Here is a 19,383-nt window from a genome sequence, read left to right on the forward strand (position 1 = left end):
GAAAATGAACAAGAACAAGAAGTAGAAAAGGAAATAGACAGAAATACAAAAAGAATAATAAACACATAAAACAAGAACTGAAAACAGAGCAAAGAAAAATATCAAAGAGAAAAAATAGAATAAGAACAAAAACAAGAACAATAATAATAGTAATGATAATAATAATAATAATAATAATAATAATAATAATAATAATAATAATAATAATAATAATATAAAAAATAATAATAATGATAATAATGATAACAATAATGATAATAATAATAAGGAAGAAAAAGATGATGATGACGAAGAAGCAAAAGAAGAAGAAAGTAAAGGCTAAAAAATGAACTAGAACAAGGACAAGAAGAATTAGAAAATGAAAAAGAAATAGAGCAGCAATAACAAAAAAAATAACAAACTATAAAGGAGAATGAGGAAAAAGAACAAAGAGAAATTGAAAAAGAAATAAAACAAGAAAAAAAATGCAGCATCTGAAAAATTATTTGGAATCATAGTCTTTGAAATCTCCAAATCAATGAAAGATCAGGCAAAATAATAATGGAAAAGAAAAAAAATCAGAGGGATAGTCATTTTTCATTAATACAAAAAATACAAAATCAACATAATGGGTGACAAAAAGAAACCATCAACAGAAATAAATGAAACAAAACCAAAAAACTTGATTACTCTAAAAAACTGATCCACCTCAGAAACCAAACATTACAAAATCAGGACACAATGACTGAAATAAACAAAGAATGAACGTTATAACACAAAACAAAACCCAAAAAACTTGATTACACTGAAAAACTGTATCACCACAGAAACCAAACATTACAAAATCAGGACACAATGACTGAAATAAACAAAGAATGAACGTTATAACACAAAACAAAACCCAAAAAACTTGATTACACTGAAAAACTGTATCACCACAGAAACCAAACATTACAAAATCAGGATGTAATGACTGAAATAAACAAAGAATGAACGTTATAACACAAAACAAAACCCAAAAAACTTGATTACACTGAAAAACTGTATCACCACAGAAACCAAACATTACAAAATCAGGACACAATGACTGACAAAAACAAAGAATGAAAGAAATAACACAAAACAAAACCCAAACTTTAAATCAAACAAAAGAAATCACCCTCCTCATAAAACAAACTGACCCCTTACAAAGAAAATAAAGCAAAAAAGAAAAACAAGGAAGCCAAACAATGCAATAAATAAGACACAAACATCAACAAAACATAAAGTGAATGTCTGAATGAGCAATGAACAGAATACATCCATGAGCATCCCAACACCAGGTCTGGGAACGTTACTAAGGTGAGCACCGGCCTGGATCAACCACCAACACAGGGAGAGATACAACAACGCTTAACATCTTTGACAATGAGTGACACTTTATTCAATTTATAAATGTTTCTACAACCCTACACACACCTTGACTCCTCCTCCTTCCACCCCAGAGCATTCCCTTCCTCCCCCCCGGCATTATTACAACATGGAGCGATGATAGGGGAGGAGAGAGAGGGGGTAGGGGGGCGGCAACAGAGGCAGGGGGAGAGACTATGTATATATATATATTTATATTTGTATGTATATATATAATATGTACCAAGAACATTTATGCCACACTGTGAGTGGGAACGATGACGACCCTTCGTCCGCAGCGTCCCTATTACCCTACGCAGGTGTAAAGGAGAGGAGAGGAGAGGAGAGAAAGAGAGACAAAGAGAGAGAGAGAGAGAGAGAGAGAGAGAGAGAGAGAGAGAGAGAGAGAAAGCCTAATGCTAGGATATTATTGTCAACTCCCCGAGCAAGTTTTTTGTGACTATGGAAAGTTATTTTTCATGGAAAGTAACTTATTTTTCCTTTCCAGATTTCTCTCTCTCTTTCGCTCTCTCTCCAGCCCTGCATATATAAACCGAGAGAAAGACGACATCTCGCCCTCGCCGGCACCACCACCGCCGGCACCACCACAGCATTGGCGATCACAAACATGGCCTTCACAAGAGTTAAGAGCATTGGGCTCTTTGAGAAAACTATAGTGATCATATTAACAACGGAGAGGCGCCATCTCCTGTGCTGCACCCTAGTCCACAAGCATCAAGAATGTCCCACCTTCCATGACGGTATACTACAGACTACTCAATTCATACCTTTGCAAATCATCCCCTTCCCTCCTCTTAAGTGTACATCATTGGTCAGTCCACAAGCAAACCACACCACTTATTCGCCAAGCTCATTACCCTGGACCCTTTAACTGAAGCTTCCCCGGGGCCCACTAACTGATGCTTGCCCAGGCCTCACAGAATCCTAAATCAAGCCCTGACCAGCACTAATTCCCGAGGCCTCACTACTGATCTGTAAATGTGTGTGTGTGTGTGTGTGTGTGTGTGTGTGTATGTGTGTGTGTGTGTGTGCTTACCTAGTTGTAGTAAACAGAGAGAGAGAGAGAGAGAGAGAGAGAGAGAGAGAGAGAGAGAGAGAGAGAGAGAGAGAGAGAGAGAGAGAGAGAGAGAGAGAGAGAGAGAGAGAGAGAAGAAATCACAGTGCAGTATTGTGAGTGAGTCAATGAGTGGGTGAGTGAGTGTGTGCGAGTGAGTGACTCAGAACAAAACTTACTCCAAATATAAATATATATGCAATAAAATGGCATAATTATAATATACAATAACACCATAAGGAACAATCAGTGATCCTACAATAACACCAATAGTAGCAGTAATAATAATAATAATAATAATAATAATAATAATAATAATAATAATAATAATAATAATAATAATAATAATAATAATAGCAACATCATAAGAGTAAATGCCATCAGCTTTTCCATACAAATAAATAATGCTATTTAAAAAGCATCAACACAAACGCAACATCAACAGTAAGACACAATACACATTATAATAACAGTAATAATAATAAAAATAATAATGATAATAATAATAATAATAATAATAATAATAATAATAATAATAATAATAATAATAATAATAATAATAAAAATAATAATAATAATAATAATAGTAATAATAATAATAGTAATAACAATAATACTAATAATGATAACAGTAATGGGTAAAAGTAATAAATGCCATCAATATATGTTTATGTATGTGGTATGTGGTCACACACACACACACACACACACACATGTAGAGTATGTTAGGGCAATGTCACATGTGGTAAAGGAAGGAAAAGGAAAAGGTAAGGAATGTAAGATAAGGTAAGTTTAGATAAGGTAAGTTTAGATAAGGTAAGGTAAGGTAAGGTAAGGTAAGGTAAGGTTAGGTAGGATGAAGTAAGGTTAAGTAAATCAAGAAGTGCCGTTTGTTAAGATGGGTTAAGTGTGTGAATAAAGAATTATAAAAAAATAAATATACCAATAAATATTAATAAGAATAACCTGTCAACCTCCCTGATGCTGGATACACAGCTGAGGGTAAAATAAAGTGCTAAAAAGTAGGTAATGAAAATAAAAATACCACCCGCTGTGAGTCAGCTGACCAGTACAAACACAGAGCACTCAATCGTTCAAGAGTCACACACACTCCAAGACACTTCCACCTTTACATCAATGAATTAAAAAGCTATGCAATGTCAAGTTCAAGAAAAATGCTGCCATGCTCAGCTGACATCACAATAGGTCATTATCATCCTGAGCTAATGCATACACACCTCCTCATCTCACCGTTACATCACACTCTGCCGCCCAACCCATATACTAACTTCCAATGGAATATGGAGGATAGAAGACATGAAATCCTAAGTTAATAAGACATGTTTGGTTCAGCAATAACATGAATGAGGACAAAGAATATTACAATGGAATTTAACAGATATCATGGGCTGGTATGAAGCTTCTGGCTCTGCTTCTATCTATGTCCTCGCACACTACCACACTCATTATTTTGAAGTTTATAGTATGCCAAAAACTGCAGTAATTACGTTAAGACACAGTAGTTTATGAAAACTCTGCTAGATGTAGTTTGGTATGAAATGTCTGGCAACACTTGTGTACGGCTGCCTCACTCATGAATTACCCTGACACAATGGCCAAAACTTCCTGGCAAGAGTTACTATCACGAGGCACGTCCACAGTGTGTTGTCATCCACTTGCACTTAATCTTGTCTACGCCATTGCTACCACACACTTCATCAGTGGTGTAGCTATTAAGGAGCCTGGGGGACCTTGACCCCCAAAGAAAGGATAGCCCCCCACCATGGGCTTCCATATGAAATTGAGTGAAAATTAATGGATAATCCTGAATGAGCTTTAGGCCCTCCATGGGTCCCTCACAAGCAGACCCTCAGCTACAACACTGCCCTTCAGATGCATCCAGTGTATCACAGCTCTTCCTCTAACACAATTCAGTAATCTCCAGTTTTCTGAGATACAAACAAACTTATGACGCTAAGTTTTATACAATAACACTCAATCGCTCCTTAACAGTATTTGAGAATTGTGCCACTCACTCCAATTCCAAGCTCACTGAGTGCCGAGTTGTGCACAATAACACAGTTTATTTCCATTGGTAAGTATTTCCACAGCTGTTCCAAGTCAAAAACAATATTCTAAAACAATGAAACAAAGATGAGGATGAGTGACAATGATGATGTAAGCTCATAAGAAAGTTTACTAAGTCTTCAGCTTTGTGTGCGTGTTGGTCATGGCTTGCGTTGGTTCATTCCAGTCTGTCCATGCAGTGAAATAATGATGTAACAAGCTAAGATAAACAAAAGTAGGATAAAAGACAAACTTGTACACAGGATCTTCAACTGTATAGCTTGGTGTGTGGCATCTGCATGTTAGCTAACCAACGCCCATCTCCCCAGCCCTGTCCACTCACAAAGATCAGCAGAAGTGCACCTGAATTAAATGATTGTGTCAAAAATACTGCTCATCCTGATGTGACATGTTCATTCTTTTGCTTCTGACCTGTGTACAGTGACAGCATGGAGTGGGTGGTTTCGTCATCAATCAATCTGTTATCACATATTGATTGAACTTATTTTTTTTATGCCATTCTGGCGTGGGCAAAATATATAACACGTCTTTTAAAGTGACCTCTGCTCAGTTTTCTGAAGAACATTTCATGGCATGTGCTTGTTGGGAAGGTGCTACAAATCGGTGTACATACCCTAAGCCCCAAGGCCAGGCCAAGGCGTACATGTGAAAGACGTTTGTGTGCGCACCATCAACACATGCACACAGGCAAGCCTAATGTGACCTATGGTAACCTTAAATAAATTATAGCGTGTGCTGTATAGCTTCTGTATCCACATATGTACAGGTGTGTGTGTTTGTGTGTGTGTGTGTGTGTGTGTGTGTGTAATTCACCACAGCCTGATCACGAGTTGGACTTGCTTTCGTCAGCAGGTACTCTCATGATGTGAGCAAGTGCTCATTGTTGTCATCTCTGGGTACTGCCAGGACCTCACAAACCAGACACCCCATCCCCCTTGCTCAAGGGGGGACAGTAACCACTCCTAGTCAACGGAAAGAATCCGGCCCTGAGCGGGGCTCGAACTGCCGCCTGTTTGGCCATGAAGCCTTGCAGCGCAGCGCTCCAACCGATTGAGCTACCAGAGAGGTGGTGTGTGTGTGTGTGTGTGTGTGTGTGTGTGTGTGTGTGTGTAAGGCCACCCCTTTCATGGGCCTGACAGCCTTGCTAGGTAGAGAAGAGTCAAAACACCCTATGCCTTCACTGACAACCACTGGGAACCATCCTCTGCAAGGGAGGGGAGCCAAAGGAAAGGGAAGAGAAGGGAAGGGAAGGAAGAGAAGGATTGGGAAGGGACAGGAGAGGAAGGGGAGGGAAGGGGAGGAGAAAGGAATAAGCAACAGGACATAACTGTACATTTTTTCATCACTTATTACTCACTTTTGAAACATGTACAAAACTGGCCATACACCTCATGAATGAACGAACCCAAGAAATTTTTACAATGAGTTCACTGTTTGCATTGTTTCTATGCCACCTATGTATGTATGTATGTACAAATGTTAAAAATACAGTTTCTATATGAACTATTTGCCCTGCCATTCTCCTAACAAAGTGACTCTTTAGAGTATTGCCACTTTATGGTTATGAGACTGGCTGGCTGACTGACTGACTGGCTGGCTGACTGACTGACTGGCTGGCTGGCTCTATGATGAGGGAGGGAAGGGGAAGGAAGGTCTGTGGGGTGATGACTGGCATCCTCAGGCAGTGCGTTTATTGTCGGTTGGAGTCGGCATGGCAAACACCAGCTGTCTCTGTATTATTATTGTCTACTGTTGGCAGTCCCCCCAGCCTAGCCAAGCACAGCTGGATATATGGCAGAGCCCACAGGGCTGGGGCCCAGCTGACCCTCTCACCTTCCAAAGGCTCTACACTGATGTCACAGAACAGCTGATTGTGCTAGTCCTTCCCTTGTGTCCTCTGGTCCTAGCATAGTTTAGTTTGGCACTGAGCTTTTCAATCTTGCCTACTTGTTAGCCTAACCTACAATGAATATGCAGTACAGACATTTTGCTACTAGACCATCAGGTATCACAACCACTTGGGTTTCACACTATGGTTACAACTTTAGCTTTGACAAAAAAGTTTTGGGACTCATCACAGTATAGTTGTAAAATGATAAAAGCCCAATATGTGCCACCATTACAGAGCCAAGAATACACATGCAAATCCAGCCCTCCCAGCATCCAAAGGTCAGGGGAGCTTTGTTCCGAGGTCAGCCATGAAAGATCAGGAATAAGAGAATATGAGGTCAGGTCACGAGACGCTGCAGCTTCCTCGTGGTGACATACGCATTCACAGCGACATAAAGTGTATGAGTGATTCTATGCTTCTGGCAGACACACACAATGCAGCACAAACCAAATAAATAACTAGATATTTATATGTACAGTAATGAATATGCATGGGGTATATGTTATGGGTACTATTTATATGTACCATGAGTAATAGTAGTAGTAGTAGTAGTAGTAGGAATAGTGGTGATATCATTAACAAGGATTATCTACTGCACGAGTGGCAGCATTGCCAACCCAACGAGACATGAGTACTGTTGGTTGGTATCCCTGGTGTGTGGTTTGGTCCATAGTTGAGGCAGCCACAGCTCAACACTTCCTTGTGGGCCTTAAATGCTCCTCTGTAAGTTTGTAAATGCTACTATATTTGTGTGTGTGTAAGTGCCCTATGCAAATCAATAAATGCTCCTAAGTATGTAGCCTGACAGCATTCACTTCACATATGTTGTCTTGCACAGTTTATATTGTTCAGACTTTCTTCAACATATTACAGACTTATTGTCTTTTCTTGCTTAGCACAGTTACCTACTTGCATGTGTATTATTTTATCTTGGTCAAAATTTGGTTTAAAACTTGATAGTAGTCAAAATCTGGTTCAAGACTGACTGACTCAATGCATTAATGACCAACTGATTGCCTTCTCCTGCCCAGGCCTTGGCTCAAAACTTGTCTGACACTACTGACTCATTAGCTGACTGTCTTACCCTATCCCCCGGACTTGGCGTCGTAGGGTGGGTGAGGTGACGTGCCCCCCAGCGAATGCCCCTATTGATTGATTGATTACCCTATCCAGAAGTTGCTTTAAACTTCCATGCCCTCACACTGCAGACTGACTTTTCTCATCCAAATTTTGGCTCAGCCCACAGGTACATGCTCCCACACAAATGAAGGCCTGACAAACAGCCGTCTTCCAAGCACTCCCTCACTAAGAGATGTCAGACGTAACCGATTAAAAAACAACAGTAGCTTCTAAATTGTTTTCTCCTTCACTGAAGTCCACATTACTTACTTCCAATACTTCTTTCTTGGCCTATTTGCACCATACTATTGCTATCAGAAAATAACTGTGTCGGGTGATATGACTGACAGGTAGAAGTGGTTTGTCTAAAACTTGAAGAGAATGGGGTTTGGCATACTGGTGCTACTGAAACTAATTTTAAGGGAATAGCAGTGGGAGGGAGAACATGTGAAGTGAGAGTTACCGTCCTAGTCATCCCAGAACCTGCCTTTGCCCTGCCTAAATCTGATATGCTTTTACTGCCAAGGTTTAATAATTCCCACCCACATACTGATACTCCTTGCAATGGTGGCGGTAGTAGTGGTGAAGATGATGAATGGCAGTATTGACGATGGTGCTGGTGATAATGGCAATGAGGGTGAAGGGGGATTTCCTAGCCCTACTGCATCTACTATTGACGAAATGAGGTTATGATGATGATAATAATGAAGCTGGTGATGATGATGACAATGATGATTGTGTGAATTCCCCAGCTTTGATTCAGTCTAATTAGAAACAAGTTAGTCTATGACACTGGACTGCTTTGGACTATCAAGTGCAGTGACTGTTCCAAAAGCAATACTGTATGTCTTAAGTAGTGTCTGCTTGACTGAATGGCTGAATTACTGAACACCATCTGTCTGACTGTTTAACTGACCGAGTGACTAACTAACTAAATGAATGGCTGAATAACTGATTGACTGAATAAGTGATTGGCTGAATAACTAACTGCTTACTTAACTGACTGAATGAATACTGAATCACTAACTGACTGAATGGCTGAATAACTGAAAGAATAAATACCTTCATGCCTGCCTCCTTAACTGACTGAAAAAAAACAAAAAAAACAATGATGATAACTACCTACCTCCTTAACTGACAGTCTGAACAACTGAATGCCTGACAGACTGAGTACCTCATCAAGTGACAGATCAACCAACAAACTTCACCCCGCCTTCCTCGGTGTGTTCCTACACCTGGCAGTGACATAAACAATGCAAACAAGGCACTGCAAACAAATGAATAACATAAATAATAGTGATTGATGATGCCACATACATACATACATACATAAAATAGACAGTGGAGTAAACTAGCATCAACTAACATGATCAAACCAACTGTAAGAAGAGTGAGGTTGAGGATGCCACACACATACAATGCCACTGTACATAAAGACCCGTCTGAAGTTAAATAGACAATAGTATAAATTAACTGGGAAAATTGTGTTTGAAGCTGCCACACATACAAACTGCTGCTTCACATACAGCAAGACTTATTTGATGAATGGAATGGTTGGCTGATTGATTTGAAGAATTCTTGAATGGCGTCAAAATACCTTTGGCAATGCGGCACCAAGTGACTTAGTAATTTATCTTGATAAACCATAAGAGGTAGTTTGAGCTGAATGGCAAAAACATTGAGTAATTCATATCTGAAAGTGTGTCATATCTAAAGGTATTAACACCAAAGGTGTAAAGTACTGTATTAAACACAATAAAAAAGTGTATGATAAATAATATTGTTTTGTAGACTAATAATCATGTTAACTGTCGCTTTTAAAAACAAATTTAATAAAATAACATAACAAAATATAACATAAAATATTGCTCAGTTCAGTATGTTCATCATCACCATCATCAGCCATTACCAAACCACTACAACACAAAGGCTTCCTTGGCACCCTCCTTCTCTCTGAGTGCTGTCACTGTGCTCCAGCCTGCTGAGGCAAGTATTTTTACTTAATCTCTTCACCTGGTTCTCTATCTGCTCTGACTTCAGTAATTTCTGAGTTGCCACTCTTATTAAGTTTATGAGTGATTTGACCTGCCCGGGTCCATTTTTTGTTCTTAATAAGCATTAGAATATGTTCAATATCTGACTGTTTCCAAATCCATGACACTCACTTCCTATATTTCTGCATTTCTTTGCTTTGATAAATTTAATACTTGTTGAACATAGTTGTTACGTAGTGGGTTTACTGAACAACACTCCTGAATTCATATAAACAAGTGTACATCAGACAATTAAACAGGAAACGAAGTGTCCTCATTCCTCAAGACTAATTTTCGTGTTGTGTGAGCAAGGCAGCACAAACTGGGCAACACAAACAGTGTGTGTAGCAATGCATATTTGTATGAGAAGGCATATATGAATACACTGATAGACATAGATATACAAAACCTTCATTTCTTGCACCCTACTTTTTGGTAATGTGGGCAGTAGTCTCAACCAGGCCTTGTGAACAAACAGATAGGAGGTGGAGTGTGAGATGACTCATGTCCCATCCCAAACTCCTATTCTTTGGTGTTGTGTGGGCAAGACAGGCTGACTTTGATCATGCTCTTAAGCTTCTTTTGCCTCCTCCTATACATAGCAGAACTTCTTTATTTTGTTACACACCAAAACAAATACACAAATGAATAAATAAATAAAAATAGAAATGTAACTGAACCAGCCAAACAGCAATATGTGTGTGTGTGTGTGTGTGTGTGTGTGTGTGTGTGTGTGTGTGTGTGTGTGTGTGTGTGTGTGTGTGTGTGTGTGTGTCTGAGTGTCTGTGTGTGTGTGTGTGTGTGTGTGTGTGTGTGTGTGTGTGTGTAATTCACCACGGCCTGATCACGTGTTGGACTCGTAATTGCCAGCAGGTACTCTCATGATGTGAGCAAGTGCTCATTGTTGTCGATCTCTGGGTACTGCCAGGACCTCACACACCACACACCCCATCCCCTTTGCTCAAGGGGGGACAGTAACCACTCCTAGTCGACAGAAAGAATCCAGCCTGAGTGGGTTCAATCCGCCGCCCTGTCAGACCATGAAGCCTGGCAGCGTAGCACTCTACCAGTTGTGCCACGGAGTGGTGTGTGTGTGTGTGTGTGTGTGTGTGTGTGTGTGTGTGTGTGTGTGTGTGTGTGTGTGTGTGTGTGTGTGTGTGTGTGTGTTTACTCAGTTATATTTACGTAATTGTAGTTTACAGGATTTGATTCATGCTCATATTGTCCTGCATCAATATCCATATCAATCCATTTATCTTTATAGGCAAATGCTACTTGCTTGACCCACATCTAGCTTTAGACCATTCCATTTGTCAAGAGTTCTAAATGGGAAGCTGAGTGTGTGTGTGTGTGTGTGTGTGTGTGTGTGTGTATATGTGTGTGTGTGTGTGTGTGTGTGTGTGTGTGTGTGTGTGTGTGATAGGATTAAAAGTCTCTCCCAACACTGTTACATTCATTATCTTTCACATAAAACATTATATATTATAACCTGAACACTATAAATCAATAAATAAATAATATGGCTTAACAGTTAAACAGTAACAAAATATAAATCAGACTGAGCATCTCTAAATTGAACTGAAGGTTGTACAAGAGTAAAGAATACAAATGCATTGTGGCAAACTCCCTCTCTCTAACCCTTGAGTTGCAAAACAGGTTGGCATCTTAACACCGGCAGTATAATTGGTTTCACACTGGGCTTGGTTAGCTGCTACAGCGACTGGTCCAGCAAAGGGTGCTGGAGACTTAGAAGATGCTAATACCCCCCTTAAAACCCCTTGATTGAGTCTGTAGCATAGAAGCATAAACAGGCTTTTCCCTAACAGCCTTGCAGAGGGGTGGGTGGCAAGGCAGCCCTGACACAGCTCATTATCACAATTCTGCTCACCTTCCACCACCATTAGGGGCTGCAGGGAGTGCAACAGGGCAGGTAGGCATCCTGTTACCCTTTTCCCATCTCATTGGAGTAGGCCAGCCTTTTGTAAATGCCAGTACACACTAGGGGTGACCATATGAGCTGTCTCCAGTGCCAGGTTGTCAGATTGATCTATTTCATTTTTCATGCCTAGTGTGGGTCAGTGTGCTGACCCAGCGAGGCCTGGCAGGAGGCATTTCTTGGTAATGACGAGGGGCATTTGTTCTTTTCAGCACAGGGTCCTGAGTCAACCAATGGCATACTCTGCTCAGCTGCTTGGCTAACCAGGCTGGAGTGTGGAAAGACACTGTGACATGGCATCACCACCAAACAGTCTCCCAGTGCTGGTAGTCACCCTCAGTGTGTGTGAGGCCAAGCTTGTACTAGACACAGCACCCTCACTTTCTGCTATGACAGGGCAGTGGGTAGTCTCCTCATTTCAACAGAATTTGGCAGCCTATCCTGAACTGGCCATGACAGGGCACCCTCATCTCTTTACCTTACACTAAATTAAGCATCCTTTCATATTTTCATCTCAGTAGTGTGGATCAACCTTTCCCAAGCTTCACCAAGACTTAGCACCCTCACTTCCTGCAATGACAGGGCACCCACCTCTCCTTACCTCACACTTCAGGAAGCTGGCACCCATTTTTAATCCCAGGGTGAAGATACACATTCCTCAGTTCACGTTTTCATTCATGCGGTAATTTTTCCTTGAATGACATTTCCTTTCCATCTTCCACTTCTTTGTAAATCATTTTCTTAATCTTCTAAACCTTATTCATTTCTGCTTTCTTTTTCTAAATTCTTTCATCATATTTTTCTTTCCTCACTTTTTTCTCCTTTTTCTCTCTCTCACACTTTTTGCATCACAGTTCTTTCTATTCTCAGTCTGACATTTACTTCCTCTCTCCCTTTACTCTCACTGAGCCCCATTTCACATTGCCTCCTATTCCCAGTATTCATTTTCTATTCTATTCAGTATTTTCCATTCTGTATTTCTATTCCCAGCATTTCATTTTCTTTTCTCACTCACTCAAGCTTCACTTAATCTCACATCACACTGCCATCTATTCCCAGCTCCACCTCACTCTGCCCAGCACTTCACAGCGACTCAGGGCAGTTTCTCACCTCACAGCCCTTCACTACAGAGTACAAGTCTTTCTCTAACGTAATGAGTCTGTGGTTCTAATGGTGTATGTGTGCGTGCCTCGGTGAACTGTCTTGTGCACACACGAACACCATTCCGTGTGTGCAAGCATCATTATCACCACTAACAACACTCTTGCAACACCAAACCACATCACTTCTGCTGTGTGAGTGCATGAACGTCAAACCACTGTGATAATATCATGGGGTGCCAAATGTCTATTGTTCATGAGTGGGAAACTATAACACACACACACACGCACACACACACACACACATACACCTGTGTGTAACATGCGTAACTAAAACCGGAGTTCCTGCAGCTGATGCTGCAGCTACAGTGGCCGTTGTTGTTCTTATTGTCGTCGTTTGCAGTGTGTCTTTTGATTGGGGTGACTAGGGGGGGTGGAGGGTGTGAAGGAGGAGATGGAGACGATGAGGAAGAGGAGGAGCACGATTTTCCTTTCCTCCCTTTCCTCCAGCTTCATTGCTCTCTCCTCCACATTGGTACAACTGCTGTGGTCTGAGGTGTAGGGCAGCCCAGCACCACCACAGCTTGCTGACTGTCTTGACTATAACAACCATTACTTGGTTGGCCTCATGCATGAGGAATTCTAAATGGGCTCCACTTGTACTGTAAATTGTATGGTTCATACGTTTGTAAAGTTTTGTAAGAGATTCAGTTGGTTTTAAGTATGTGTGCTTCAAATGCAATGGTAGCTCCAGTGTAGGGTTAAGTAGGCTTCAGGTAAGTCTCCTATGCATACCATGGCAGGCGTAGGCTTCCTTTAGGTTATCATTGCACCATCATGGGCTTAAGCAGGCCATTAACAGGGACTAGACAGCATGGTTAACCTATGCAGGCCTGACTTACTCCTTCCATGGGTATCAATAGTGAAGGTTACAGTTGAGTCCATTATCAGCTCTCAGAAGGGCACAAATCACAGTCTTGACTCCTTGTTTAACCCTCATGTAAGTGTGGGTGAGTGTGAGTCTTGGGTAGATTCATCACTAAGTCTTAAGGGAATATGGATCACAGGCTGCCACGAGACCCTGTTTGACCCTTGCATAAGCCTGGGTGAGTGTAAATCATAGTTAGGTTCACCACTCTGCGGCTCACACTCCCAACACTTCAGGCTCTTGGCGCAACTATTTTCGGAGGCTACAGAGAAGATTGGTTGAGCTGTCATGAGTGTTTCCTGCTCATGGAGTGGAAATCTTATAAAACTGCCACTGGGGTCATGACACCACCCCTGAACATCCCTACCACTTCCAAGAGAACCTTCTCAAATAGATGTACTAAGACACCCAGATGTTGGAGAATATGGAGATCAGTGTTAAGAGAGAAGGAATCACCAGGTGCCAGTACAGGCTTGGTGTGGCCTTGATACTAACAAGTCTGGGTGTGCATTTCAAAAGATGACCAATGATCACAGACTGCCTATATAAGCTCAGTGTTGCCTATGTAGACCCTTATATAGGTCTAGGCGAGTGTAGGCCGTGGGTTAGCCCGTCAATGGCTGGGTCGTGGTTGGTGCCCGGCGGCCCCCAGTCATGCAGACCAGCCGAGTGTGAGGGCCGGTGGGTGAGGCGGTGAGCAATGCTGAAGCCGCCGCTGCTTTCCAGTTGTGTCAGCACGATGATCACTTGTCTGTGGCGGAGAAGGCAAGGTTTGGTTTGGTTTAGTTAGGTTCGGTTTGGTTTAGTTAGGTTTGGTTTGGTTAGGTTTGTTTTGGTTTGGTTTGGTTTGGTTTAGTTGGGTTTGTTTTGTTTTGGTTTGGTTTGGTTTAGTTAGGTTTGGTTTGGTTTGGTTAGGTTAGGTTTGTTTTGGTTTAGTTAGGTTTGTTTTGGTTTGGTTAGGTTAGGTTTGGTTTGGTTTAGATAGGTTTGGTTTGGTTTGGTTTGGTTTAGTTAGGTTTGTTTTGGTTTGGTTAGGTTAGGTTTGGTTTGGTTTGGTTTAGTTAGGTTTGTTTTGGTTTGGTTAGGTTTGGTTTGGTTTGGGTTGGTTTAGTTAGGTTTGGTTAGGTTTGGTTTGGTTTGGGTTGGTTTGGTTTAGTTAGGTTTGTTTTGTTTTGGTTTTGTTTGGTTTGGTTTAGTTAGGTTTGTTTTGGTTTGTTTTGGTTTGGTTTGGATAGGTTAGGTTTGGTTTGGTTAGGTTTGGCTAATATAGGATAGGTGAGGTTTGGTTAGGTTTGGTTTGATTTGGTTAGGTTTGGTTAGGTTTGGTTTGATTTGGTTGGGTTTGGTTTGGTATAGGATGGGTTAGGGATAGGTTAGGTTAGGTTTGGTTTGGTTTGGTTTGGTTTGGTTTGGTTAAGTTTGGTGTGGTTTGGTTAGGTTTGGTTTGGTTAGGTTTGGTTTGGTTAGGTCTGGTTAGGTTTGGTTTGGTTAGGTTAAGCTAGGTTAGGTTAGGTTAGGTTTGTTTGGTCTGGCTAGGATAGGATAGGATAGGATATGTTAGGTTAGATTTAGTTAGGTTTGGTTAGGTTTGGTTAGACTTGGTTTGGTTTGGCTAGGATAGGTTAGGTTAGGTTAGGTTAGGTTAGGTTTGGTTTGGTTAGACTTGATTTTGTTAGGTTTGGTTTGGTTGTTGTTGTTGGTGTTTAGTAAGGTTACTGGCCACTGTCATTATCATTATTATTTTCATTGTTATTACTATTATTATTACTATCATTAAAATAAGATCTCTCCCCGGATTATTTCTCACTTATGAACACACACACACACACTCACCGGTGCAGGGGGGGCACTGAGTCGACGGTCTTAAGCTGGGCGCGAGTGGACACAACGTTGTAGCTCTCCCGGCAGTCACACATTACCTGGATACACTTGTCAGGGTGCCTGTTCTCCACCATCACCACCAGACCCGCCCAGCCCTGAAAGGAACAGTGAGGGAATGACATCACCACCATCACCATAATCATCCCTAATCTCTCCCCACTTGAGGAATGGGAACACAATAGAGAGGAAATTAAAGTAAATACACATGAACCTAAAGTAGAACATTATACAACTCATAGATAGGAACTAAAAAGAACATAATACAATATCTGAAGAGTGGCAAAATATATCCAGCTAAAACTTGTGTTACGCAGCCAGCACATCTTGGCACAGGAAAGTGGATGTCCCTGCCTAGCAAAGTCTTATATCCTTGGTGCTACATGGATTAGAGTCAGTGAGGGCATGTGACTGAAAAACAAAATGCCCCTACTCTACCTAAATGGGTTAATGGAGAGTCTATATATTAGGAAAACAAGGAGAAACAACATTCCACACATGAAAGCTTGTCTGGAGCCTCTTGTAGTCTCCTCCTACCCTTGTATATCCCTTTACCAAACCACAAAAATATCCCCTCTTACCCTTGTATATCCATTTACCAAACCACAAAAATATCCCCTCCTACCCTTGTATATCCCTTTACCAAACCACAAAAATATCCCCTCCTACCCTTGTATATCCATTTACCAAACCACAAAAATATCCCCTCCTACCCTTGTATATCCATTTACCAAAACGCAAAAATATCCCCTCCTACCCTTGCATATCCATTTACCAAACCACAAAAATATCCCCTCTTACCCTTGTATATCCATTTACCAAACCACAAAAATATCCCTTCTTACCCTTGTATATCCATTTACCAAACCACAAAAATATCCCCTCCTACCCTTGTATATCCATTTACCAAACCACAAAAGTATCCCTTCATAATCTTGTATATCCATTTACCAAACCACAAAAATATCCCCTCTTACCCTTGTATATCCATTTACCAAACCACAAAAATATCCCCTCCTACCCTTGTATATCCATTTACCAAGCCACAAAAATATCCCTTCATACTCTTCCATATCCATTTACCAAGCCACAAAAATATCCCCTCTTACCCTTGTATATCCATTTACCAAACCACAAAAATATCCCTTCATAATCTTGTATATCCTTTTACCAAACCACAAAAATATCCCCTCTTACCCTTGTATATCCCTTTACCAAACCACAAAAATATCCCCTCTTACCCTTGTATATCCATTTACCAAACCACAAAAATATCCCCTCCTACCCTTGTATATCCATTTACCAAACCACAAAATATCCCTCCTACCCTTGTATATCCATTTACCAAACCACAAAAGTATCCCTTCTTAATCTTGTATATCCATTTACCAAACCACAAAAATATCCCCTCCTACCCTTGTATATCCATTTACCAAACCACAAAAATATCCCCTCCTACCCTTGTATATCCATTTACCAAACCACAAAAATATCCCCTCCTACCCTTGTATATCCATTTACCAAACCACAAAAATATCCCCTCTTACCCTTGTATATCCATTTACCAAACCACAAAAATATCCCCTCTTACCCTTGTATATCCATTTACCAAACCACAAAAATATCCCCTCTTACCCTTGTATATCCATTTACCAAACCACAAAAATGTCCCCTCATACTCTTGCATATCCATTTACCAAACCACAAAAAAGTGAGGATGACTGAACTAGCAAGAATTGGTATATTGGGTCATTGCCCACCTTGGTAAGATAATACACAGTCATGCCCTGGCGACCCTCATGCCTCTGCCCCTTGGCCAGGCACAGGTTGACAAGGGAGTCAGCCAGGAGGGAAGGCAGGGCTGTGATCTGCTCCACGGCTACCCGTTTGCTGCTGTGGATGGCCAACACGTAGCCAGGATAGCCGTCAGACACATCCAGACCTGTGTGGAAGAAGATTCAAATATGTCATCCACTACATAAACAGATCTGTCATCTACTCCAACACTTATATAAACATCTATCATCCACTGGGTGCACACACTAACATACACAACTGTCATCCACTCAAATTAATCTTTCACATACTCCAACACATACTAACATGTCACCCACTGTCTGAAAACAAGAACATGTACAAATCTGTCATTCACTCCATAAAGAGATCCATCACCTACACCAACACAGACATAAACATCTGCCATCCACTCTATGAATACAGTACCCTCTTGCGCTTAGTCCTAAATTCTCATCATGCTGACTTTTGCGCATTACCGTCCCGACTTTCGTGCTGCTTTGACATGTACGGGTCATGTCTACCTACTGTCGGCGTCATGAGCACTGCCTGAAAAGGCGGTGTCACACTGGCCATTTTCATCCAACCATTGGGGCTACAGGCAACCGTAGTCAACCACGGTTGCCCATATGCCCAACCGGGAGCATGGGTACGTGGGTACTGTGCCGCTGTATATAAACAAACAGACGAAGAGAGTGGCTGAGGAGCGAGGAGCAGTGGAAGATGGCCCACCAAGAGACTTGTAAAGTGGACTGGCAGAGCTGCCTTGTTTAATATTTGATTGACAAGATAAGAGAACACCCTGTGCTGTGGGACCACAGTCCAAGAAACTTTTTTTCTTCAGTCTATGAAAATTGAAGAAGGACTCCCGGTGTTTTTGCCTAGTTTTGTTCTAGTTTGTCCACTCGTGGTCTTTGTGAGTGGCGAGTGAAATATGGAAACAGTAAGCAAGTTAAACCTCTCTGTGAGCTATTTTGTGGCTGCGGCGGCGAGTGCATGTACAAAAAGTCAATCATTATACAGTCGTCCCTCAAATAGTATGGGGGTTAGGGACCCAGGATCCCCGTACTATTCGAAAATCTGTATAAAATTAGTGCCCCCCCTCAGAAACACTCCTGGGCTGTGTTTGAGAGAGGGAATCGTGACTCTCAGAACGTCCCGAGTGCTCTCAAACACGTGACGCAGCAGTACGAGTAGCCAACTCGGCATGTCCGCTGGCTTCTGGCTTTGAAAGGTGGAGCGCCTTTGTGCTGTGATGACGTCATCAGCAAACATGGTGGCCCAAACAAACACATATAAGTGTTTCCATTGCATTTCACCTCTCTGTGCCACCATAACCACTGGAGCTTCCTTTTCATCTTCTGTTGTAAGGAGTTCATCGGCAAGGACAGCTAGTAATGTATATTAAACGCCGCCAGGAAGATCAGTGTACGCCATTTTGCTGTGAGTGAGACGTTGTTACCATACCAATGACGAGGCTTAATAAGAGGACGGCCTTTATCTCCACTCTTGCAGCACTCTAGGAGCACAGGTAATTACTGTGGCAAGAATTTCTTTTACACTATTGTTTTCAGGGTGTTGGCCCTGAGGGAGTAAGCCGTTTCAAAGGCTGTAGTTGGGACCGAAAGGGACAACTACCTCCTGAACCAAGACCAAGACCAAGATGATAAATACAGCGAACACTGCTCTCATTAACGTGATATGCTCTCCCTAAGGCAATGTAACTCATCCCAAAACGTAACTTCTCCTAAATCTGAATTCTTCTGCAAGGTGAACACCTATCTTGAATGCTTTGGGGTGCTTTCAGTGGGTGTTTAGTAGAACAGTGTTGCCACTGATGATGATTCTTCCATGACAATCCGTATAAAACCGAAACCGTACTATTTGAAAGTCAGCATGGTGAGAATTTAGGACTAAGGGACGACCTTATTAGTGATTTAATGATTTGCGACAGAAACAGCAGATTGTTTCATAACACACCGAAAACTACCAGAAAACATAGGTTCGTCCAACAGTATCCCACGGGCGACATTCTTGAAATTTTCCCAGTTCTCTGACGAGGTTTGGGTAAACACTCCTGTCCTCCCGTCTTTGAAGCCATAATTGTGCCCACAACCGTTTCTTCCTTCCATTTAACTGCAGCAACAAGTCAATAACTTGGGTAACGGCTGCA

General features: G+C 41.4%; 1 pseudogene; it reads right to left on the reverse strand.

Moving 5' to 3' along the window:
* Nucleotides 1–564: 564 nt before the first annotated feature.
* LOC127000973 (calpain-D-like) overlaps nt 565–19,383 on the reverse strand; it is a 37,927-nt pseudogene continuing 19,108 nt past the window's right edge.

Source organism: Eriocheir sinensis, chromosome 19 (genome assembly GCF_024679095.1).
Source record: "Eriocheir sinensis breed Jianghai 21 chromosome 19, ASM2467909v1, whole genome shotgun sequence".
Taxonomy (NCBI): domain Eukaryota; kingdom Metazoa; phylum Arthropoda; class Malacostraca; order Decapoda; family Varunidae; genus Eriocheir; species Eriocheir sinensis.